This window comes from Aegilops tauschii, chromosome 2, assembly GCF_002575655.3.
Source record: "Aegilops tauschii subsp. strangulata cultivar AL8/78 chromosome 2, Aet v6.0, whole genome shotgun sequence".
In the NCBI taxonomy this organism is placed as follows: domain Eukaryota; kingdom Viridiplantae; phylum Streptophyta; class Magnoliopsida; order Poales; family Poaceae; genus Aegilops; species Aegilops tauschii.
The window spans coordinates 432,307,207-432,332,615 of record NC_053036.3 but is presented as its reverse complement, the minus strand read 5'-3'; positions in this window follow the sequence as shown (position 1 = coordinate 432,332,615).

Here is a 25,409-nt window from a genome sequence, read left to right as displayed (position 1 = left end):
ACTTGGGGGGCAAAGAGAGTGTTGCAAAAGCACAACTCAAACATAGGCACCCACTGAGCACAGCTCAAAATATTAATCGGGGGATCTTTGCTTCTCAAAGAACAAAGAGTCTACACCCTTGTAATAGGCTATCAAGCCAGGCTTGGAAGCCAGGTGTATTCACCTAAAACCCCGGGTTATCCTGCCTCTTTAAGTAAGCCACTCCGTCTAGGTAATCCTGGTATGACCCGCCGAACGTTTGACAAGTCAATCTCATAGACCCTGAACTTGTCAGAGTTAAAGCGACGATCGGTTAATGTGAGGTCCATCTTAAAAGGCTTCGTAAAATGGTTTAACTCAGTGGCCTGGCAGCCCATGAAAAGCCTCGATTTTGGGCCTGGCAGCCCATGAAAAGCCTCGCATGTTCTTTTTATGCTTTTATTTGCCAAGTTTTTTCTCCTTTGATGAGGTTTATAATATCTTATGATAAACCGGTGTCTATTTACCCGGCTTGGCTTTCGATTATAAATTGTCAGCGCATGATCAGCTATAATCCGGTGTTTATTGACCCGGTCTGGCTTCGACTACAAGTCGCCAGTATGAGATGAGATACTATCCGGTGTTTATTAACCCGGCCTGGCTTTGGACTATAAGTCGCCAGTATGATGATAAATTATCCGGTGTTTATTAAACCGGCCTGGCTTGGGACTATAAGTCGCCAGTATATATTTGGATTGCGCCATTGGAATCATGCGCTCATAAATCATTGGATTATATTATTCAAATCTTCAAATAGCCAACATGGCTGGATTTTATGGTTATCAATAACCAGTATTATGATTAAGGTTTTCAAAGTCGCTTTAGCGCAATGTCTATTATTTTATCAATGAATATGCTTTATTCTACAATGGAGGGAATAGTCCCGAGTCGCTGCAGGCTTACGACCCGGCACTTGGGGGCTACATTATTCAAAGTTGAGATTATATCAAATACGCAAGTCTCATGTCGCTGCAAGCATGCACCATGACACTTGGGGGCTAATGCAAAGTCATTTTTTGCTCATCTTATTGAAGACCTGACTCATCACATTATAATGAGCCGGCCCTTGGGGGCTACCAATTGCTCCTGTCAACAATTCAAGGTACACAAGTCTTAAAACCATTATATTGAAAGGTCCATTGCTTGGTTGGTAAAGCACAAAGCTCTTTACCCGGTGGACGTGGGTTCAAAGCCCATGGTGGAGTTACATCATATGATGTTATTTTCAATGAAGTATGATCATATTTATAAAGTCCCTGCTCATTATTGCATAATGACCCGGCCCTTGGGGGCTACACTAGTTGAAGTTTTTTGAGCATCAGGCAATTACAAGTCCCAGGTTGCTGCAAGCATGACAACCCGGCACTTGGGGGCTACATAATATGGAGTATTCAGTTTTTACTAGTGACTGGGATGAACAACATGGATTTCTTCAAAAGTGGCAGTATTTATATTGCAGTAAGTCTTAAGCCATCACTTTGTTCTGCTCAAGACTTGGGGGCTACAGGTAATATGGATATAAGGGATAAAAATCTTCAAATTCTCAGTTCTGAGCAAACCAGATTGACCCGGTGTCTGCAACAATTATGACCCGGCGTCGGTAACAATTATGACTCGGTGCCATCAATATTTACAAACCGGCAATTTTGGTAATATCAAATCGGCAAGTTCTACATCTTCAAACCGGTTGAATATCAGATGAGTATTTCAAGACCAATATTTTTTAAACCGGTGCTTTGGAAACCGATTGAAGTGGATTATTTCTTACAACATTTCTCTTCAAGAGACAAATGTCAGCAAATTGACTCTGAAGCTGGCTTATTGACCCGGATTTCTTAAAAGAAGTATCTGGATTTTTTGCATTCACAAAGTTTGAACGTATTTACTAAAGGAGATTTGCTATGAGTTCATGGGCATATATCAAGAAGGAAATGACAAGGACTTAAAGATGATCAGGTGCCGGTTTACAAGAATTTTTAACCCGAAGTATAACTTGTCAAAAGTTGTTCTTGTGTTTGTTTTACAGGATCAGTTTAACATGGATAAATCCAAATTAAACTGGGGGCTAATGTCGGGGATATACCCTGCGGTATGACCCGGCCGGACTTGGCGGTTTACTTGAGACCCGGTTGACACTTGGCGATTCACTGGCGACCCGCCCTGACCAAACGGTTTACAAGCAACCTGCCTGAACATTATGACTCACTGGTAACCCGGCGGGCGGGACAGACGGACGACAAGACCCAAGGCCCAGAGGGCCAGTTTATATTAATGGTGGGCTGGTTTAAGTGGAAAGGCGTGAAGAATATTTACCTTACAAGGAGTTAAGACCTGGACTTGTATCCAGTTTGTATTAGAAGGTAGACTAGTCCTAATCCTAATAGGACTCCACATGTAACCCGCCCCTTCAACTTATATAAGGAGGGGCAGGGCTCCCAAAAGGGGAGAAGGAAGAAGAAACAATCTCTAGGCTAGACATAACTAGGAGAGCAGGTTTACGGTGACTCCCTCATGATGATAATGAGACCTAGCCACAAACAGCATGTAGGGTTGTTACCGGATGATGTTTCCCGGGGCCCGAAGCTGTCTAAATCCTTGTCTTGTATTGCGTCTCTCGATTCCGCTCAACCCCTCTCAAGCTAACACATAGATGCGTTGGCCTCACGACTAAGTCCTCACACTAGGACATCTGCCGTGACAAATCCATGACATCCGGCGAGCTCGAGCTCGAGGACGGCGGCCCGAGGCCTGCCCGGCCAGGCTACGGCTATCTACGACATTGTGAAGGTTGGTTGAGTGTGTGGTGATGCTCGGAGAGGCTGGGGAGGGGTTGTATTTATAGGCGAGGGGAAGAGGTGCTCGCAGCTCCGCCAGAGTTCTCTGGAAGCGGCGCCCGGTGACGATTTGTGTCAGTGAGAGAGGGGGAAGACGTCGTGGTTCACGCAACAACTGTGGGCGAGCGGAGACGAGCACAGGGTGTGGGTGGCGACGAGCACAGTGGGCACGGGCGCACTGTTGGCTTGGCCGTGTCGTGACCGTGCTCGCTGCGGCGAGCTCCGGCTTCGGCGAGCGCCAGGGTGGGTTAAGGACGTCGGGACGGTGATTGTGGTGAGGTTTGGCAAGGCGCGGCGGGGTGGGAAGCGGGCACGCGCTGAACAGAGCACTCGGCGACATCCAGAGCGCGTCGACTAGCCCCTTGGCATCATGCACACGCGTGGTCAATGCGCGAACTCTAGCATAGAGCCACGGCTTGCCATAAATTCATGTCTGGCGTGTTGTTCTTGATGATCTGAATCACTCCATGGGTTCGAGTTGATCACAGGTGCGCTGTGTGAGTCGGTTTCTTCCTCGGAAGTTTCTGGTCAAAAACTTGTGAGGTTAATTGTGATCAAACCAAAAAGAGTTTAGGGCTGATTTTTGGTGGTTAGTAGTTTCTTAGGAGGGTAATGAAGCCCTATAAATTTCAGCTCCATTGGATCAAGGAAAAGTATACTTGCTGTAGAAAGTGCATTTTCTGACCAGAACAGAAATGATTTTCTGTAGCAAAAATATTCCAAAAACCTATGCAATATTTTTGCTCAGGAATGTGTGCCAAGGTTCAAAGAATATTTGGGAATTTTCTCAGATTTTTGTGAGCAAATAAAATGAGGGTTGCTTTGGAGCATATGTTGCTGACTAGGGTTTTTGAAGGAAAAATGATTATTTTTTAATTATGAAAAATATTCCTAGGATTATTTTGGGATTAGTCAGAGAGGAAATGATGGTTTGAGAGAGAGATGAGCCACTTGGTTGCAAATCAAGTGTATGCCCAAAGGTTTAAGTCCAACTGAGTTGATTCAAAAATCCAAATTCAAATCAAAAGGCAATCAAAATCAGAAAAAGAAAAGAGGGCAAAAATCAGGATGTCACACTCCTCCTCTCCTTTATATACGGGGGCGGGGGGCACCCCAAAGGCACATCAATTGTTCTCTTAGCCGTGTGCGGTGCCCCCCCCCCCCCCCTCCACAGTTTACTCCTCTGGCCATAGCGTTGTAGTGCTTAGGCGAAGCACTGCGTGGATCACATCACCATCACCATCACCACGCCGTCGTGCTGACGGAACTCTCCCTCGACCCTCTACTGGATCAAGAGTTCGAGGGACGTCATCAAACGCACGGATGATACGTCTCCAACGTATCTATAATTTATGAAGTATTCATGCTGTTATTTTATCATTCTTGGATGTTTTATAATTATTTTATAGAAACTTTATATCATTTTTTGGACTAACCTATTGACCCAGTGCCCAGTGCCAGTTGTTGTTTTTTGGTTGTTTTTTTTACATTGCATGAAATCGGTATCAAACAGAGTCCAAACACCACGAAACTTGCTGGAGATTTTTTATGGACCAGAACACCCAAAAAAAGATAATTAGGCTAATTTATGCAAGGCTCATCTGTGAGTGGGTCAAGCAAAAGTTTGTAACTCAGGCCTATGCTAATTTTGCAAGAAAAAAGGGAGCGGCGGAATCAATCTGTAGACCTTGAACGTGGAAGCGCATAAGCTAACCGCTACGCCAAGTACCCATTAGTACATATAAAGAGAAATATTGAGTTTTATATTTTGCCACGACAACTACTCGTACTGATTTTTTTCTCCTGGACCAAATTTCTGATAACTTATTTAATTTTTTGTTAAACTAAATATATTAGAAATTAATAGATTTGAATTCATTTTGAAATTTTAAGCGAAAAAAATGGAATTTCAGAGGTATTCTGAAACCTAGATTTTTCCTGCCCCTTCCAGAAAAAAGGAATAAAAAAATATCTCGCTTGTAAAAAAGCTTTGTACGTTGTGGGTTAAGCATTATATATTTCGACGCATTTTTTTTGAATTCGTTTGAAATTTTTGGTGAAAAAAGCTAAGATTTTTTCCGAAACCAAGGAAAAATACAAAAGAATATCTGCTTCCGTTATAAAATTGATAGACTGTATCTATGTATGTCTATCTACCTACTTCCATTATAAAAAAATTGTTGATGCAGTGGTTGCTAGCACTACAAAAAAAGACACATCCGTGACATTTTGGGCCAAACGAAAAAAATTCTGTCATACATATGACACTTCTATGACGATAATTGTGACAAAACCCGGTATCATCATAGATGTGGTGGGCTCCTACTTGTATGACAAAAAATCATGACAGAAAATGGGCTTTTCGTCCTGGGCGGGCCGGAGACGCAGCTGCATGACATTCTTTGGGCCGTCCATGATGGAAAAAACCGTGGTAGAAGCGAGGGCGAGCAAAATTTCAGGGAGTTCCCGGTTACGGTGGGAGGTCGGGGGCCGAGCGATGCGCGTTTCTCTCGTACACGTACGCGCGTCTGTGTGAGGCGTTGGCTCTAACTGAACCCGAGCGATTGCACTGCAGGCTACACGTTACTGAACCCGAGCGATCGATCGATGGCTGTTAACTGAACCCGATCGAGCGATTCCTTCGCTACTGCTGCTAACTGAAGCCGATTGATGCTACCTCTGGGATGAACAGTGAGCGTTGCGGGGGGGGGGGGGGGTTGGATGAACAGTGAGCGGTGGCGTTGCCTCTGGATGAACATGACCCCGTGGTGTGGTGGAGGGCTGGATGAACAGTAGACGGTGGAGGGGTGGTTGAACAGGACCCCGTGGTGTGGAGGGCTGGATGAACAGTAGACGGTGGAGGGGTGCCCGTGGAGGGGTGGTTGAACAGGACCCCGTGCTATGGAGGGCTGGATGAACAGTAGACGGTGGAGGGGTGCCCGTGGAGGGGTGGTTGAACTGTAGCCGGTGGAGTAGCGCGCGGTGGAGGCTGGATGAACAGGAGCCCGTGGAGGCTGGAGGAGGTCGACGGTAGAGATGAACAGTATCCCGTGGAGTCCCGTTTTGCGGTACGCCACACCCCTCCCGATGAACAGGACCCCCGTTTCGACCGTAGGAGGTCTGTTTCGTCCGTTTTGCGGTACGCCACACCCCTCCCGATCAACAGGACCCCCGTTTCGACCGTAGGAGGTCCGTTTCGTCCGTTTTGCGGTACGCCACACCCTTCCCGATCAACAGGACCCCCGTTTCGACCGTAGGAGGTCCGTTTCCTCCGTTTTGCGGTACGCCAGACCCCTCCCGATCAACAGGACCCCGTTCTGAACGTAGGAGGTCCGTTTCCTCCGTTGTGCGGTACGACAGGCCTCGTTTCCAGCGCCTGTTCTGTCCAAGCCCTCCCGATGAACACGACCACGCATTCCGTTCCGACCCAGCCGGTTGGCTCCCACGCGTTCCATTGCCTCCCGATGAACACGACACATTCCGTTGCCTCTCCATGAACACGACGCATTCCGTTGCCTCCCCATGAACACGACGACAACGCTGTTTCTCCGTTCCGACCCAGCCATGTACACGAGCCCTGGCCGTACGTATGCGTGAGTAGGCGTTCGAGACCCCGCCCGTATGTACACATACGTGGCCGTATTTTCTTTCTTGCACCCTGGCCGCTGTACGTACGTGTACATGCTACGTGCGCGCCTCTACTATGACACGTACGCGCCTCTACTACGACACGTGCGCGCCTCTACATCCACCAGTATATATGTACGTGCACGTTCGCGACCAGAATGACAACGCTACGTACGCTTCGACCAGGTGGGTCCCGACTGTCAGGCACTTCCTTGCGTGCGAAGATGTAGCTGGTGGGCCGCAGCAGTCAGGGGGCGAATCATTTTGTTTTTTTTGCCCGGACGCACTTCCTTGCGTGCGAAGGTGTAGCTGGTGGGTCCCAGCAGTCAGGGGGAAATGTTTTTTTTTTGCGAAATACGGTGGCCCGTCCGGTGGGTCCCCGCTGTCAGGTGGAGGAATAATTATTTTGCACGTAATAAGGAGGCACTTCCTTGCTGGCCGTGGACCCAGCTGTCAGTGCCTCCACGCACAGTACTCTTCCGATGGAAGTCGGTCATTGACCACATTGAACATGCCGCGCCGAGAGCACCACGGCGGTGGACGATGGCGAGGCCTAGGAAGGGGACGACATGGAGGCAGGGAAGACTCGGCAGTTGTTTCCCACGCAGATGGGAGTACGACTGTACGAGGGTTTACTGGTTCGTCTGCTGTCGCCGGAGAATAACAGCAGGTGTGGGTGGGTAGAGGGATGGCTAGGCCAGCGATGGGAGTACGATGGGGCGGTGAGGCCTGCGCGGCAGCACAGCCGGCCGTGGGGAGGAGGGAGCAGGCAGTCCCGCCGGCGCTTGTTTGAGCAGCTGGAGCAGGAAGAGCAGAGATTGAAGAAGCATGATGGCCGTTGGATGGACATCCAACAGTCAGTGCTTGTGCGTCAACCTTTTTTTTAGGAAAGTCTCAAATCTGTGGAAAACAGCATACAACCCATCTGCCATTATTTCTAATAATTTACAGCCCATTTGCTAATTCTTGAGGTTTTTTTATAGCCCATATTCTTTTTGTTAGCATTACAGCCCATATTGTGGCCACGGTTAAAAAATTATACGAAATTTTGCATATTTCGGTGCGGTCCGAACTGTTTTTAATCCTGAAATTTTGACTCACATTCAAACTGATTTTAAAAATAAATGTACATCAATATAAAATCCAACAAATTCTCCACGCATAAAAATTAATGTAATTTAAAATCTTGAAATGAAAAAAAGATATTTGAAACTAATTGCCGGTTTGATGTGTTTTAAAAATGTACAGCCCATTTCTCATTACTGATGGGCCATTTTCTCGGCCAGCCAAATGAAAGCTCTCCTCGTCTTGAAAGATTTGCAGCCCAACAGGCCTGACAAAGCGACTTACTTGGCAAATCATAAAAAAACTGGGCTGTGGCCGTGGACCCAGCTGTCAGCCTCTCCACGTACAGTACTCTTCCGATGGAAGTCGTTCCTTGACCACGTTGACCACGCCGCGCGGAGAGCACCACGGCGGTGGACGACGGCGAGGCCTAGGAAGGGGACGACGCGGAGCCGGGGAAGACGCGGCAGTGGAAGCCCGCGCGGAGAGGAGTACGAGGGTTCACTAGTTCGGCTGTGGTGTGAGGCTGCCGTCGCCGCAGGACCTGGCCAGCGGTGGGAATAGTAGGGGCGGTGAGGCCTCTACGGCAGCACAGCCGGCCACGAGAGGCAGAAGCATGCGGCACGACCGGCGCTGCTTTGGGCGGCTGGAGCAAGAAGACCAGAGGTTGAAGAAGCACTACGGCCGTTGGATGGACATCGTACGGTCACTGGAGCTAGAATCGTTCATATTGACTAAGTTGACAAAGCCCTTCGTCCCCGTCAACTTAGTAGGCCCACAAGTCAGCCTCCCACCAAGGTGGGTCCCAGCTAGCCGACGGAACGTTTTTTTCGCGAAATACGGTGGCCCGTCCGGTGGGTCCCAGCAGTCAGGGGGAAACGATTTTTTTCGCAAAATACTGGTGGCCCGTCCGGTCGGTCCCCGCTGTCAGGTGGAGGAATAATTATTTTCCGTGTAATAAGGAGGCACTTCCTTGCGGCTGCCGTGGACCCAGCTGTCAGCCTCTCCACGTACAGTCCACGTCGGATGGAAGTCGTTCCTTGACCATGTTGACCACGCCGCGCCGAGAGCACCAGGGCGGTGGACGACGGCGAGGCCTAGGAAGGGGACGACGCGGAGCCGGGGAAGACGGGGGAGTGGATGCACACGCGGAGAGGAGTACGAGGGTTCACTGGTTCGGCTGCGCTGCCGTGGCCGCAGAATAACAGGGGGTGTGGGTGAGTGGAGGGATGGCCTGGCCAGCGGTGGGAGTAGTAGGGGGCGGTGAGGCCTCCGCCGTAGCACAGCCGGCCACGGGAGGCAGGAGCAGGCGGCACAACCGGCGCTGCTTTGGGCGGCTGGAGCAAGAAGACCATAGGTTGAAGAAGCACAACGACCGTTGGATGGACATCGTACGGTCACTGCAGCTAGAATCGTTTATATTGACTAAGTTGACAAAGCCCTTGGTACGTCAACTTAGTAGGCCCACAGGTCAGCTTCCGGAACGGTGCGCCCCAAATGTCAGGGGGAGGAATCATTTTTTGGGCGGGTGAAGCTAGAATATCCGAGATTGAAGAAGAAGCACGGCATCCGTTGGATGGACATCCAACGGCCACTGCTGCTAGAACCGTGTGTTGACTATAAGTTGACAAAGCCTTGCATACGCGTCAACTCTGATTTTTTAGGGGACGCGTCAACTTAGTAAGGCCAGAAGTGTGTGGCAGAGAACTTATAGCCCATTTGAGATTTGTAAGAATGTGTAGCCCATTTTTGAATTCTAATGGAATTTACTACAGCCCATTTGCAGTTTGTTAAAAGTACAGCCCATTTCAACCAACCGTTCAAAACAGAATTCAATAAAATTTCCCACATTTTGATGGGATCCGAAATATTTTTATCCCGAAATTTCTAGTCAGATTAAATACAATTTCAGTATAAATTTATATTACGTAAAAATCCAATGAAACATTGCGCTCGCAACAATTAATGAAATTAATATTTTCAATATCCAAAAATAATATTTTATAAAGTAATCACGTGTTTGGTGCATTTTCTTATAGTTACTGCCCAGTTTTTATAATTACATCCCATTTATTATTTCTTAAAGCCCATTTTGTTGTTAAGCCTAATGCATCCCTCCTAGGAAAGATTTGCAGCCCAGCGGGGCGGAGAATAACAACTTGACCTTGCCTGGGTATTCCTAAAAAAAGTATAGCTGGGCTAGCCATTTTCAGCTTGACAAAAATTTATATCTGGGCTGGATATCTGGCCTGGGCTAGACGGGCCACAACCCGCCCAGTTAATACCTGCAGCGATGTTTTCGTTGTTGTTCAGAGGAGAAAAATTAATATCTGGGCTAAACATCGAAAAACTCTGCAGTGCTCACACCTCAAAAACACAAATACTGCTCAAGCTGCTTGGTCCCAGCTGTCGGCCGCTTCTTGTGCAATTCTCTCGTTTATTGACTACTACATAGGTTGACAATGGTGTGGGACCGTGATGTCAGGAAACCAGGAGGAAGCAAAATAAATTATAGTTATATATATAATAAGGAGGCACTTGCGTACGTGAGGCTATGGACCTGGTGGGTCCCCATTGTCATCCTCTCCAAGTAAAGTCATCTCCTCGCCCGCGCGCGCTTTCCGCGCGAAACAGTCAGCGCCGCCCGCCCCGCTTCCCGGTGCAGGCGATTGCTCCGCCTTCAAACGACACAAGTGCTGTTCGTCCGTGCATCTGCCGCCCACATTAATGATACGCGGTTGCCGAGGCAGCTACTCCGGCGCCACACGTCCGTCCCTCCGCCCGCCCACCATTGCTATATAAACTGTTGCGCTGGCCATAGCCGCAGTCATCCACATCCGTTCCCTTTCTCCTATCCACACCACTACTGCCCACCATGGCTTCCTCACGCTCCAGCGCTCTTCGGGACGGGCGGACGATGGACCACAAGGAGATGGCAGCCATTGCTGCCGACCGGCTGGCCGGCAGGCAGCCGGAGGACGACGACGTCCCAATGGAGAACATGGTAGTCGACGATCCGGCGCCAACCCCCTCCTCCGCGCCATCCTCGCTGGTGCATTGCACCATGACCATCGGCGAGGCCCGTGCCCAATATATGGACAGGGTGAGGCGGATCCGTGAGGAGCAGTTCCGGGAGGCGCAGGCCGACGCCGCCTACAACCACCATCTCCTCCAGGAGCACCTGCAGGCGGAGGAGCAGATCGCCGTGGAACGGGCGGAGCAGGAGGCGCTGCTCGACTCGTACCGCTCCGCCCGCAAGGGCCGCCTCGAGCGGTGGCGGTACCGCATGCGGGTGGCGGAGGCTAGCAAAGAGGGCGATGCAGCGGGCGAGGCGCTGTTTGGCGAGACCGAGGACGAGGCAGAGGACAATGCCGGCTCCGACGAGTCCCCGCTCCGCTGGCGTCGACGAGGCCCTGCTCCGCCAAGGCCCCGCGGCGCCAACAACAAGGCAGAGGACACCGCCGGCTCCGCCGAGGCCCCGCCCCGCCAACAACGAGGCAGAGGACATCGCCGGCTCAGCCAAGGCCCCACCCTGCCGGCAACGTGGGGGAGGATTTCCACCGCTCCGCTGAGGCGCCGCCCGCCAGCAACGAGACAGAGGACATCGCCGGCTCCGCCGAGGCCCCGCCCCGCTGCCAACGAGGTCGCGCCACACAGAAAACGAGGAAGAGTAGAACACGGTAGGTCACCGCCGCTCGGGTCCAAGTAAGGCCACCGCTGCTACCCTCCGGTTGAAGCCAAGCTAGGCGGGTTGACCATTGACGGCCGGTTAGCTTCTTGGCGGCGACGTGGAGTCGGAGAGCTGCGCTGGAGAAGAATGCTGCTTCTACTTAACTGCTAGTGCAGTTGGCTGACTGACACGTGGGCCCAATAGGCCACATGTCAGTTACGCAACTGCACCTGCAGTTAAGTCACTGAAGCTTCTGTTCGGCTCAGCGGGACACAGGTGGGTAGCTTCGGTTAATTAATTATACCTCCAGCGCACCCCTTTTTAGTTGAAGAATGTATGAAATGTAATGAAATCCTGCATGTTTATATGAAATCCGACCGTGTATGAATGAATTTATTTCGATTAGTTCGAATTCCTGTATCACTAGCATTGGATGAACATGCAAAACAATACGTACTAGCATTATTCCCAGGGTGATCACCTCGTTTGCAGCAGTTTCACATGTACTCCCTCCGGTCCTTTCTAGTCTGCATACAAGTTTTGTCTGCAGTCAAAGTATCTCTACTTTGACCAATCTTATACAAAAAAGTATGCACTTTCATAATGTGCAAAGTAAAAAGGAACAGAAGGAGTACAAAGAGTTTGAGCAGCTTTTTAGCGTTTCTATACATTGCAATCAAACACACAGGCCTGGCAATTCATAGAGAACATTCAAAACAATCGATGATTATGCATCTCAGCTACTCACATGTCAGAGGCAATATTTACTTCACAACTAAAGAATAAAGAAAAAATTGATCGACGCTGCTGACAGCAAAGGGCGTCCCATTCGAAAATATCAAACGCATGTCTTGCTAAAATCAATGAGCAAAATTTGACAAGGTTGTCCCATTCCAAAATATCAAATGCCTACGACTGTGGAATGGGCAGGGTTTGCCATCAGTTCAGACATTGACATGGCACCTCGTGCTAAATAAACCAGCTGTTCTTTTTGTGCAGTTCCACCAAAATCAACCAAATTCGCGCGTAGCTTGTATGATTTCACCCTTATATGTTGCAACGCCTTGAACTTATCGGCACCTCCTTTCTTGTGGTGGAAATGAATGATTCTATGTATTCATGAACATATTGTGCAGTTCCCATTGAAATCAAGCTGAGCACCCTGTTTGCACAAATACAAAAAAGTGATTAGTATAAAGCAAACTATACTATGAATTGACAGTTTCAACAGGCACATACATGGTCCATGTAGAGCACACTTTTAGAAAAATGGAACTCACCAGAAAGAATCCTAGAACAACATTGTACTCACGCATCACAGCAAAAAAATGGAGATTTGTCAGTCCTTCTGAGCTGAAGTTAGTTTGGTCTTGTGGGGAGTAATGTAACCATCCTTCAACTGCTCCTTCTGATGAGAAGATAGACATGGCTTCTTCATCCTGGCATAATCAGAACTAGGCACTTCATGTACTCCATATTCTTCTTCAGAGGAAGATGATCCTGTTGTGCAAAGACAAGAGGACTACTAAATGCTAGCATCCCTGTTTGCTCGAAAAAAAAAGAAAAGGAAATATTTAAAACAGCACAGATGAAGCACTTCTCAAGGACAATACCACTTTTTCATGACAGTATCTAAACAGTAGCACAACACCAATAGAGATGACAAAGCTCAATCATATGGATGAAATCAGTGGGCGAGTACCAACCTTTGTCAGGAGGCTTATTGTGTAGAGCATACAGATGAAGCACTTCTCCGGAACCATCTGTTGCTATCTACGGTGGTGGCCATGCTTACTATATACTCCTCGATTAATTTAATGTTTCCAACATCTTCTTGTGCAGTTCCACTAAAATATATGGTATCTTCAAAGAAGATCCCTGTTTGCACAAGTAGAGATAATTACATATTACATTAAGAGTGGCATCAAATCAGTGGCAAAACAATTGCTCGTTCCAGCCATAGCAATAAATTAAGATGCAAAACTATATCATTACTTGTGTCATCACAGTTCCAGTGCTTCATTACAGCACCGGGAGTTGATTTTTGTTTTTCTTCCGCTTGTTCTTCCCCTTCATCACTTGGTTCAATAACATACAAGCTTCGCCTTCAATGTAAGATTTGGCATGTCAATTAGGGAGCACAAGTATAGTACTAAACTTAATTTTCTGATGAAAGTGGCAAAATACAGGCCAGCAGTTGTGAATTATCCTTATCTTACCTCAATGGGATATTACGGTGCACATACAGATTGGAAGTCTTGTCTCCATTTGTGCAGTTCACTAAAATCAAGCAACATTATCGTACAAGTAGGACAACATATGAAAGCACACTGCAGAATCATGTGAAAGAAGGCTAGTACTGACCTCTCATGATGCAGAATTCAAACAACTCACAAGAAGAAGATCTGAACCAAATTCGCCTTAACGGATAGGAAGTAAGATCTCCTCTTGTGCAGTTCCACTAAGATCAAGCAATCAAGCAACGTTGTCGGTGTGACATTTTGGTTGAACTGTACAAAACACTCTTAAAACAAAAGTGTTTTGTGCAGTGCAACAAAAGGTCACAATGGCAACGAGGTGAAGTAGATAACCCTGTTTACACAGAGGTGCAAAGGAAACAATTAGTGGTCAATAACGGTGGATGACACGGAAGCCAACAAAAATAAGCATCTACCTTATCTAAATGGGAAAGAAAGCAAGACAGTAGCATTTCTCAAATGGTGGCATTGATTAATATTAACATAGAGATTATATTAACAATAAAATTCGTTAAACATGTCATTTGCTTTTAACTGTGGCATTGCATCAATTTTCCAGCGGCATTATTAGAGGGTGTTTGTTTATAGGGACATTTTGGTGTAGGGACTAAAAAAACTCCGTGTCAGTCCCGTCTAAACCAAACAGGAGGGACTTTTAGGGACTAAAAGTGGGCATTTGGGACTAAAGAAAGAAGACCCTGAGGGAGTCTTTTTGGGACTTTTTCCAACAGTTGCCCCTGCCACGCATCGCACCTTGTCTCTATTAGTTCATTACTAGGGGTAACATGGTCTTTTAGCATGTCATTTAATAACCTCTAGTCCATGTTTAGTCCCTGGAACCAAGCAGGAAGGGACTAGGGAGTTTTTAACCAAACAGGGCCTTAGATTAACAACAGCTAATGAGTTGCACGGGACAGTGGACGCACCAGCACCATGTGCATCTACCAATGTACTGTGCTCATGCCCAGTCTGTTGCAACAAAGAACAAACAACCAAGGAGCATATTTGTGTTGGTCCCAGTTTTGTTATCTTTAGACACCTTTCCCTATGTGAGCGCAGCAAATCTAGTCCTGCTCAAACTCTACAGCCTTGTCCTTTCCTTTCCTTTTTGAACTAGTACTTTCGCCCCTTCCTTTCCTCTTTGAACCACGTCCTAGAATTATGCGATACAACTTTCCCCACTACTTTCCCCCATTCCTTTCCTCTTTGAACCACGTCCTAGATTCATGCTATACAACTTTCCCCCTTCATTTCCTCTTTGAACCACGTCCTAGATTCATGCTATATACAACTTTTCCCACTACTTTCCCCCACTCCTTTCCTCTTTGAACCACGTCCTAGATTCATGGTATACATGCAGCTAGAGCAATGCATGTGGAGTAAGTAAATTATACCTTAAGGTTCTTGGGGCGTGGTTCGGTGGGCGACGGGACGGCGGCGAAGAAGAAGAGGTCGGAGGCCCTCCCGCGCCGCCGCTGGGTGGAAAGTGAACAGCTGTGCCGGTAGTCCCTCGCCGACGGCGACAGCGTTAAGCCTCCTTCCCTTCCCGGCGGACGGATCCTGCCGGCTCTTTGAGCAGCAGTGAGGGGAGAGAGAGGCCAACGAAGTCTTGTTTAGATCTGGAGAGGGCGAGAGAGTGTGAAGAGAGCAACTACAGGCTCTGAGGCTCCAGCGGGAGAGGGCGAGAGAGTGTGAAGAGAGCAACTACAAGCGCTGAGGCTCCAGCGTATATATATATACTGGAGAGAGAGTGTGAAGCATGCAAACCCTAGAAAACATTTTGACCAGTCAAAGAATCCACCCGAGACCTCAAGTTTGATGAGCGAACAGGCTAACCAGCTACACAACCCTCCCGTTATGTTCAACGAGAGGGAAATAACCTTTTATACATTCCTGCATTCATGTGACAAGCATGCCGCATTTTTTTTGTGTGTGTGGGAGTCATTGGGATTTCAATCATAATCGTGTCATGTGGCTTTGGTGGTAAGACTATCCACAGTGGTGCAGAAATAATGCAGCCTTAGTCACCTTACCTCTCTCCACGTAGTACATTGGGTCCCACCAGTCAGAGGGCGAAACAAACAAATTAATAAGAAAAATTGAAAGTGCCAGCGGTGTATCTTACCTCACACATCTTGCTACTGCTCGGGAGCACTGTCCAATTGATCCCTCTGTTCGCTCACGTACTATTTTAAGTGAATCCTTATTATAACATGCACATAAATTTTGGGCACTTGTATTCGACTTAAGTCAGTGTGCCACCGTATCTCGTATACTTACTACTCCCTCCGTCTAGGTGTAATAAGTCACGTTAGAAGGTGCAACGGGACCAAGGTGCGTGTGTGTGTGTGTGTTTAACAACATGTGTGTGTTAGAGAGAGCGACAGATCGACCTACTCCTACAGAGAGATGTTGTGTAGTGTAGTACGATTTTAGCCGCGAGAGTCAGTGCATCCTCTCGTTTCCGGGCGTGTCCGGTAGGGACATGTGGACAGCTGCCACGCCCGCTCCTGACCAGCCTGGCCCACCCAAAGCCCCTCCATCGCCCGCGCGCGCTTCCCGCCCGAAACGGTCAGCGCCGCTCCAAAGAATCGGTGCTGCATTCATGCCCGGGCAGAGCGGACGCGACCTCTCACTGGCGCAAGAGTGATGGTTGCTTCGTCCGTCCAACTTACTGTTGGGTCTATGTGATTTGACGGCTCATTGGTCTTTATTACTGAGGTGGTAGGACTGCTGGATGTCCCACGCTTTCGGCGAAAGGAGGTACTACTACTAGATTACAATTTTCTCCATTCTTACAGCGGAGGCGTGCAAGAGTAGTGAAAACACACAGGCTCAGTGATTACATGGCCCACCTCACACTATCATCGTGCGACACCTAACTCTTTACATAGTACTCCCTCCGTTCCTAAATATTACTAGATGAGTCCCCGCGCGTTGCCGCGGAACAGCGGTATATCTCTCTGCGCAAAATTATCGATTTCATAGAACTAAAAAAACTCTATAACCGCATGACAAATGTGGTAGCCAAACTAAATAAACTCCCATCATCATTTAGATCATCCCACGTAAGGAAAAAAGATCAGCCAACTCCTACTGCATGATGGGATTATATTTTTCTTTTTGACATGTTAATGGGACTTAAAAGCTCACTTACATGCATGCTACCGGTGCATGCTTGCATGCAGACATGTTGATGTGATTTAAAACCCACTCACATGCATGTGCCACGGTATTTCTGCATGCTTGCATGTGGCTTAGTGCGGAGCCTCTCAACGTCTAGATCAGATGGCTATTATGGACTGGTTTACTTCATCTAACGGCTACATCAATTTTGATGATGTGGCTCAAGGACAGGATAGAGAATTCCTAGTAGTGGGGGCTAGCTATTACTAGTAGATAAGTCTTTGTAGAGATTCCACTACATACGGAACAAAATGAATGAATCTACACTTAAAATGCATCTATATACATCCGCATGTGGTTCATGGTGAAATCTCTACAAAGACTTATATTTAGGAACGGAGGAAGTACTAGTATAGTACGTACTGTAATTTATCAGCGAGATAAATTTGTACAATGCTATGAAGCTTCCAGCTTCTGTTACATGTATCTTGCGTCCAAGGTTGCCCGTTGCAACATTTCATCAAATACAAAGGAGACTAACATGCATGCAATTGCATCTCAATGATTGACAGATCATATCAAATATGTACTCCCTCCGTTCCAAAATAAGTGTCTCAACTTTGTGCAAACTTTAGTACAAAGTTGTACTACTACTAAAGTTGACACTTATTTTGGAACAGAGGCAACTAAAGAAAAAAATGATCCATGCAGTCCCTAGCCCTTGAACCGTGAACCCTAACCAGGCTTCAATTTGCTGGCAACGTTCGAGCTTCCTAATAAATGAAGTTTGCAACATTTTGACCATCGGATCATTTTGTGCAATTTCACCAAAATCGAGATGAGCATCCCTGTGGCAAAGAAATTGAAGAAGCGTGATTAGAATAAGATTACTGGGACTAGTTGATGAGACATAAACTCATCACAAATACAGTACGTAGAAGCCAGTAGAGGTATGTGCGGGGCAAAGAAGTAGAGAAATATCCACAGGGAGTGATGTGGGCAGCTGGAGCAGTGGTGCAAGCCGGCTGTAAAGGGAGTTGTGCCTGAGGGGCGTAGCTCAACCTTGAGGAGGGCGGCGGGAGGCGGCAACTGCCCACATCGCGGCAGTGAGCAAGGGACGAAGGCAACCTCACCGGCTTTGTGAGAGAGAACGGCGGGGACCCCTGATGGGGACGTGCCGATAGTGGGTTTTCGCCGTCGGCGACGGCCACCGCATCTACACTAAGCATCCACCCCTTCCCCAAGCGGACGTGATCCGCCGGGATGTTAGAGATGTGGCCACAGTCGTTTTGTGCGAGAGAGTGTGAAGAGAGCAACCCTAGCAAGCAACCGTGTAGGCTGGCCCATCCTGACTATGTATATAGTGGAGCAGTATCCGTTTCTCTCCATATGAACCTATCATATTGCGTACGTGCCACTGAAGAAAAAAAACTTTATTTATAAATGACGCGGCACCTACTACTCGTTCTCCTATAGTCTTGCGCTTGGCATCTCCAAAATATTAACCTTGCGATTGGCTCTTCGCCTCTTCGGGAAGTCGAGCAATAATGGTAGTGCAGTATATATCGTTCTGGCTATATGAGACCGAATGAATTGCTGCACGTCCTCCACGTGGGCGAGGGTCGAGGGGCGAGGGAGAGTGCTACATACAGAGCAAAATGAGTGAATCTACACTCTAAAATACGTCTATATACATCAGTGTTTGGAGTATGTACTAGTAGTTCATATTGAAATCTACTAAAGGACATATATATTCCAAACAATATGATATAATCTCTATAACCAAGGTAGTAGGGACGAGGAGTAAACGGAGGGAGTAGTAAATTTTTCTCCTCGTCCTGCGAGCCACCGCGCGCATGGGCGAGGGAGCGGGCGTAAGGCGGAGCAAGCTTCACCTCATCCTGCGAGCCACCGCGCCCGTGGGCGGGGGAGACGGCGTACTAAGCAAGCTTCTCCTCGTTCTGCGAGTTGACGGGACACATCAAAAGTACTCCAGTGTATAGAGCCTTGCCTCTAAGGTAGGCCCCACATGGTTTGCCTCTTTTTTTAACATAACACGTCAAGTCGCAATTTGTTTGTTCACCCGTGGTAGACGATCCTCCCTCCACCAAGTGGACAACCAGTACACGTGCCAAATTACCACGTGGGCTGCCTTTTTCGTACAGAAATGAGCTCCACCGTGTACCCGCGCGGGTGTGGTTGGGAAAGAGACGGGAGTACGTGCGCCGTGCATGCACCTCTTCTCTTCATGCACGTCCCCCACCTACGTCGGTGTGTGTGAGAGATACAAACCGCGTTCGTGAGTGTTTTTTGTTTTGGGGTGGGGGTGGGGTGGGGGGTTGATTTCGTGAATTATTTGTGGGAATATGTCTCGATCACATCTCAAACAAAATTTTGCATGCGATGTGTGTGAAAGGGAGGCCTATCCATATCATACATAGAGGGTCGGGCAATCCACGAGAAGAGAGGGAGGGGTCATAGCTATCGATAGAGTCGAAGAGAGGATCAAGTGGGTTGGTGCGAGATCGATGAAGAGAGCCATCGAAATTGTGTGTGTGTGCAAGTCAAAGATATAGGGCGGCTGGCCTACCGGAACGTTAGAGGGCACATGTCAAGTTTGTGTGTGGCAGGGAGACATGACTAGAGCGCTCGATGTATCGATGTGTGTGGGGGGGAGGGGGTGGGGGAGGGGTAGGCAGAGGCCTAACTATAGAGGTAGAACGACTCGTATATGTGTTGAGAAGGAGAGACCCAGCTATGTCTTGAGGGAGATCGGTCGACATCCATACATAACTGAAGGACGGGAAATATGATGGGACAGAGAGAGAGAGAGAGAGGAGAGAGAGAGGGAGGGAGAGGGAGGAAGAGGGGTAGAGTGCTGGATGGGTGATGGAGTTGCTTCTCGAAGATGGTGGGAGAGGCCTACTAGACAAACTGAGGGTGGAACTGCAATGTTATCAATAAGAGTGGGGATGTGTTTCTGTGTGTGCCTGTGCGTGATAGATCTGTCAGGACGCATCCATGGATGATGAAGGGGGACCATGTGTTTGGTAAGCAAACCTAACTAGATCGGTAGATCAATTGTTGTTTGTCGGAGGAAGGGAGAGACACAACTAATGCGGTAGATCGATTGACGTGTGGGTAAAAACGAGTTATAAGGACCTAGCTAGCTATATGTATAGCGAGAGATCGGTCGGTGTACGTCCATTTGTTAGAGGAAAATAAGGCCCAGCGAGACGGATAGACAGAGAGAATGGAGCTAGGAGGTGGTGCGAGAGGCCCAACTACTAGCTAGATAGGGGGAGGAGTGTGCGGTTGTGAGATCGATGAAAAGAGGGGCGAAAGTTTACACGTGTGTCTGACCGTATGAGAGACACGAGGCAAGGACACATAAAGGAGGAGATTGAAGGTGTGTGTGTATGTTGTAGGCAGGCATCGCTGGAGAGGTTTATCGATCGGTGTGTGTCGGAAAGGAGTTGTGGAGACTCTGGGAGAACGACCTAAAGAGAAAAATCAATGTGCCCGGTGGATAGAATGCCGAGGGAGGGGGAGGGCGAGGAGGGCGTGTGCATGCACGAGAGAAAGTTAGTGGTAGCTACAAAGGTTAGAGGATTGTGTGGGTGTAAGAGACTAACAAAGATCATAATTTGATATGAAAGCGGATTCATATATTTGAATAGGAGATCACAGTGTTTTAAACATTGCATGCATGAATATAGCGGTGATACACGTGTTGTGCACATGTTATACCATAATGTGATAATGCATGGCGTTTGCAACTCACAGCTAAATGTCGAACAATCTAAACCATACTATACATCAAACAATCTCACATTTTATTTGAATTTGTGATAATGTGTGGCGTTTGCAGCTTACAACTAAATATCGAACAATCTAAACAATACTATATATCGAACATTCTCACATTTTAGTTGAATTTGTGGTAATGTGTGGTGTTTGCAACTCACATCTAAATACTTGTAGGCGTAGGGGGCGAGGCACCATACATAATGTGATAAACACATTATACATACGAGACATGGTTTAGATTATGAAGATCTAGCTAGAGCTAGAAATGTAATGTGATTTGAAATCAAAATAAAGTGGATTCAAAAAATCTAGTTCGAGTTCATATAGTACACATAGTTCATATGTAACTCGAGACTAATCATGTGGTGTGCTGTGAAGATAATACACAAACAATGGTTTAACTTGACAATAATGATGATTGTAGATCTTATTAAAACAGATAAACGAATTCAAATGCTTTGACTTCACAACAATCATTACTGTAGATCTTATTCAAATAGAGAAACGAATTCAAATTTAGTTCATATTGAAGCGGTAGTATATATGTTTGGAATGCACTAAAACGTTCATTTGAGTAGTAGGTTGCATGCATTATACACGTAGCGAAATATTTTAATTGAACATAACATGAATTCAAAGTTTTGAATGACATTTGTAGTGCGCATTGATTTGGTACAATACACGTTAGGCTTGTCCGGAAATTTCAACCCGCGCCTTGTTAGCCTAAAATATTTAAGATATATCTTTGTCTCGTTGTGCTCCGACAACTCCCTCCATCTCAACCCGCGCCTTGCTATTCCGAAATTACAACGCGCGTGAAAACTCCCACCTCCTGTGAAATCCCGACGCGCGAAATGCCCGTGGTACCCCTGAACCGAAAGAACCGCCTCAAATCGGTGGGGGTACTTTCGTAACTTACCCCACATTTCGGACAAGCGCGTCTCTAAGCCATGGTTCCCCACTGCCATCCCATCCTCCCACCCATTCGTACACCGAGGCCGCGAAAACCCGTGACGAAACCCCACACCCTGCTCCGTCCGCCACCCAGCCGGAGCCTCTTCCCCGACGACGTCGTCCACAGCAACACCTCGACGTCCCTCATCCACTGTACCGAATGAGGATCCGTCGTCGATCTCATCGTCCCGCCGGCTCAGCCACCCCGTCCTCCACCTCCAAGGAGCTGCCCCGACGTTCCCCTCGTCTTTCGCGCCACCTCCATTCCCACACCGCCGTCTTCACCTGCATGACCGGAAGAGCATCATCATCACCGTTTCCTCGGATGAAGCTGCGGCCTAATCGGCGCCACCAAAGAGGTTGTACACTAATCGCCGCATTTTCTTCTTGATTCGATCTCACGGTGCTGCCGGCGCTCGGTCCCGAGCCGACACGGCGCGACTCCATCCACGGCGGCGTCGCCAGCCACTACCTCCACGGCGTCGCTCCCTCGATGGCGACGTCCACATCAGTAGGAGCTGCTGCTGCTTTAGCTCTCGCTCGCGCTGCTGCTCTGCTCTTGCTCTCGGTCCCCTGCCTGGTCTGCTCTTGCTCGCGCTGCTGCTCTCGCTCTTGCTCTTACTTGCGATGCTGCTCCGATTTAGCTACACTTCAGTCGACTGAATCGACTTTTGGGTCAGTCGATTTTCAGGGGATGGGGGGGCTCACCGGGGTGAAGGAAGAACCAGCCGCAGCAGGGAGGGGGGCTCGCCTGAGAGGTACCCCACTATCTATCTTAGGGTTCAGGATGGGGGCAGTGGTCGCCGGCGGTGGCGGGGCGTTGGCGGGACGGTGGCGTGGGGATCGCCGGAGAAAAAGCTCGGCACGGGGGGGCCTAGAGGGATGGTCGGGGCGGCGGCGGACCGGCGGTGGGGAGTGTTTTCGGGGCGGGCGGGGCGGCGGGGGGCTGCTGTTTGGCCGGTGGTGGCTGGCGGCTCAGGGGGGTGGAGGTTGAAGATGAACCGCATGCCCTTGATTTCGTATCCAACGGCTGCAAAATCAACTGACCAGAGATGAAAAAGTCTGTCGACCGACGTGTAGCCTCACCTTGCTAGTGCGTTCAGTTTCGATAGCAAAATTCAGTTTCGACAGCAAAATTCAGTTTTGACAGTTAAGTTCAGTTTCGACAGTTAAGTTCAGAGATGAGCGGCTGATGTATTTTACATCTAGCACTTTGTGGTTATGTATTTTACGTCATGTATTGGAGATGCTATTAGAATTCCACTCAGGTTAACGTTGTTCGTTGTCTCTCTTGTCCTGCTTCAGCCTCGGCGTCGTACAACTCACCGGAGCTGCTCCAACGACGAAACCCTCCATCACAGCGGAGCAGTACCTCGGGCTCCATCTCCAGACGCCTAAGATCTTCTTCCCCTCCTCCGACAGCAAAGTCAGCCGGAGCATCCTCACCGGCCAACCCAATCACGCTGAGATCGACATGGCTTCGCCAAAGAGGTTGTACACTTGTTGCATCTCTTTTTTACTCTACATGTTATATATATTGTCCACTGAGCACACGGATTTGTTCCTTTAGTGTCTCCTTGAAAGAAAAAACATAGGAATTTTAATTTTCACTTGTCCTCCTTTTCAAATTCCTATTCATGAAGCACAAGACTAAGAGATAGTAGCATAATAGCATTATAACCGTACATTTTCTTGTGGTTTGACTTAATCTCACCATGCTTCTTTGCATCATGTGATCTTCCAATTGTTGTGAATCAAAAACCCAGATTGGCAGAAATCCTGTGTTTTTAAATTCTCTGTTTTGCACGTGCATTCCTATCCTATTCCTATCTATTTCCTATCCCTGCATTGTTGGAATCCTCCAATTCAAACAAGCCCTTATAGAATTACTTCTCTTACAGATAGTTGTCAAAGAAAACCTTGCGTGGTTTGTCCCGCTCCTGCTGCGCCGTCGTCCACCCCAGCTCAGCTGCTCCAACGACAGAAGGGTCCAGCACAGCAGGGATCCGGCCTCCAGACTGTCTTTCGCCGCCTCAGATCTTCTTCCCCGCCGCTGGCAGCCATGAAAACTGCATTACCATCATCAACCGAGCAGATGACCTCGAGGACTACACGGGTCCGCAAGAGAGGTCGCACTCTTTCGTGTCTGCTTACGTTATGCGTCGCTTAATATTACATGCTACTTTATCGTCCTGTTCACCGATTAGACTCTGAGTCAGCTCCAAACTAATGGTCAAACTTGAGTTTTTAAATGGTTGTGGGGTACATATCGGGGCCGCTATCAATAGTATCTATCTACTATCTGGTTAATCTCCGGTGTCTACTATGAGTTTCATGTTGGGTGGGAAACAAACAGTAAAGAAGCCATTATCTGTATTTTTTAACTGAAGCCATTATCTGCCTGCTATTATTGGTTTTGGGTCTATCCACAGGTTGCTACCATCACTCTGGATTTCTGCATGCACTCCTTACATAATCTCACTATGTTTTATTCCTATGCATGACAGTTATTGTAAACAATGGAACTGAACATGTAGAGCAAAAGAGACGAGCCTTGCGTGGCAATAAAATTTCATGCAGACGTTGCTCCATGGTAGGCGCAAAGGCAGCCCCCACTCCACGCATTTCGGATTGTAATCGAGAGGAAGATATCTGTTCTGAGGGGGATTCAGAAGGAGAAGACAACTCCTATTTACCCCCTGAGGTCTTCGCTCTAACTTGGCATGCTGATGTTGGTTATATCATGCATATGGTGTCTTGCATTGCTTAATTTATACATCAAATATGTCATCTGCTTAGTTTAGACATCCTTTGTGCGAATGCCATCTGTTTAGTTTATTCATCGTTTATGTGAATTATGCAACGCCATCTTGTTTAGCCAGGCATCATATATGTGAATTTTGCAATGCCATCCTACTTAGCCAGTCATCTTATATGTAAATTATATCAGGCCATCCTTTTTCCGTTACATATTACATTTGTCAACAATGTTAGTACATTCAACTGATCTTCGTCTGCATCAGCCATTTGACACGGTGATGGCAAATTCTGGAGTGAAAACAAGGACTTCAGAGCACACTATGCTATCTGACGAAGCGCATATCTCACTGGTTACGGATAGCTCCTCAGAGGAGGATTCAGAGACAGATGACCAGTCCTATTCTCCCCCCCCCCCCCGAGGTGTATGCTCTAACTTGGCAGGGTTATGTTGCTCATATTGTGCGTATGGTGTCTCGCATTGCAATGTCATTTGATTAGTTTAGACATGCTTTGTGTGAATGCCACCTGTTCAGTGTCTAATTACCATATATGTGAATTATGCATTGCCATCTTGTTGCAAGACATTATATATGTGAATTATACAATGCTATCTTGTTGCAAAGGCATTATATATGTGAATTATGCAATGCCATGTTGTTTAGCCAATCATCATGTATGTGGATTATATCATGCTATCATTTTTTGGTATTACGTGTTCCATTTGTCGACAACGTTTGTATATTCAACTACTCTTCCTGTGCATCAGCCATTTGAAGCGGTGATGGAAGTATCTGGAGTGAAAACAAGGTACTTGCTGAAGCAGACATCTTGCTGGTTACAGAGAGCTCCTCAGAGGAGGATTCAGAGACTGATGACCAGTCCTATTTCCCCCCTGAGGTCTATGCTCAAACTTGGCAGGGTTATATTACCCATGTCATGCATGTTGTCTTGCATTGCTTAGTTTTTACATCATATATGGATTGCCATCTGCTTACTTGCTTACTATATAAATCATATATTTCAATTACATCATGCCATCATGTTTACATAGTACATACACATCATCTATCTGAATTATGGCATGACAACCCATTTAATAAAGACATCATATAGTTATATCATGGGACAATTACATCTTTCTCCCTAGTTGGTTCCCACCCCCGGGTTTTGCCCTTACTTTTCGGGCATGCTCAGCTTTGCCCTTAGTTTTTCCCCTCCGTCAGCTCGAATGCCCTTCTGTCACAGCTCCGCTTGGTCAGCGCCGTTTGACCGTGACGGCTCGACGTT